Source organism: Arachis hypogaea, chromosome 1 (assembly GCF_003086295.3).
Source record: "Arachis hypogaea cultivar Tifrunner chromosome 1, arahy.Tifrunner.gnm2.J5K5, whole genome shotgun sequence".
In the NCBI taxonomy this organism is placed as follows: Eukaryota; Viridiplantae; Streptophyta; class Magnoliopsida; order Fabales; family Fabaceae; genus Arachis; species Arachis hypogaea.
Window position 1 is genome coordinate 65,529,886 of NC_092036.1, and position 1,289 is coordinate 65,531,174.

At 40.5% G+C, this 1,289-nt stretch overlaps 1 non-coding gene across 1 annotated transcript; it reads right to left on the reverse strand.

Moving 5' to 3' along the window:
• Positions 1-401: 401 nt before the first annotated feature.
• Positions 402-505, reverse strand: LOC112715830 (small nucleolar RNA R71). Its single transcript, XR_003160014.1, has one exon. It is a non-coding gene; the product is annotated as a small nucleolar RNA R71 (small nucleolar RNA).
• Between the last annotated feature and the right edge of the window lie 784 nt (positions 506-1,289).

Below are 1,289 nucleotides of genomic sequence, written 5' to 3' on the forward strand. Positions count from 1 at the left end.
AGGAGATGGCAGCCGAACTCAACAACAATAATGCAAGGAGGATGCTTGGTATTATACTGCACCTACTTCCAAGTTTGATGGAAGAAGCATCTCAATTCCTGCCATTGGAGCAAACAATTTTGAGCTAAAACCTCAATTAGTTGCTCTAATGCAACAGAACTGCAAGTTTCATGGACTTCCATCAGAAGATCCCTATCAGTTCTTAACTGAGTTCTTGCAGATCCGTGAGACTGTTAAGACTAATGGAGTAGCCTGAAGTCTACAGGCTCATGCTTTTCCCTTTTGCTGTAAGAGACAGAGCTAGAGCATGGTTGGACTCTCAACCTAAAGATAGCCTGGACTCCTGGGATAAGCTGGTCACGGCCTTCTTGGCTAAATTCTTTCCTCCTCAAAAGCTGAGCAAGCTTAGAGTGGATGTTCAGACCTTCAAACAAAAAGATGGTGAATCCCTCTATGAAGCTTGGGAAAGATACAAGCAGATGACCAAAAGATGTCCTTCTAACATGTTTTCAGAATGGACCATGATAGATATATTCTATTATGGTCTATCTGAGTTCTCTAAGATGTCACTGGACCATTCTGCAGGTTGATTCATTCACCTAAAGAAAACGCCTGCAGAGGCTCAAGAACTTATTGACATGGTTGCAAATAACCAGTTCATGTACACTTTTGAGAGGAATTCCGTGAATAATGGGATGCCTCAAAGAAAGGGAGTTCTCGAAATTGATGCTCTAAATGCCATATTAGCTCAGAACAAAATGTTGACTCAGCAAGTTAACATGATTTCTCAAAGTCTGAATGGATGGCAAAATGCATCTAACAGCACTAAAAAGGCATCTTCTGAAGAAGAAGCTTATGATCCTGAGAACCCTGCAATAGCAGAGGTAAATTATATGGGTGAACCTTATGGAAACACCTATAATTCATCATGGAAAAATCATCCAAATTTCTCATGGAAGGATCAACAAAAGCCTCAACAAGGCTTTAATAATGGTGGAAGAATAGGCTCAGCAATATCAAGCCTTATCCATCATCTTCTCAGCAACAGACAGAGAATTATGAACAGAGCACTTCTAACTTAGCAAACTTAGTCTCTGATCTGTCTAAGGCCACTTTAAGTTTCATGAGTGAAACAAAGTCCTCCATTAGAAATTTGGAGGCACAAGTGGGCCAGCTGAGTAAGAAAATCACTGAAACTCCTCCTAGTACTCTCCCAAGCAATACTGAAGAGAATCCAAAAAGAGATTGTAAGGCCATTGATATAATCAATATGGCCGAACTTAGAGAGG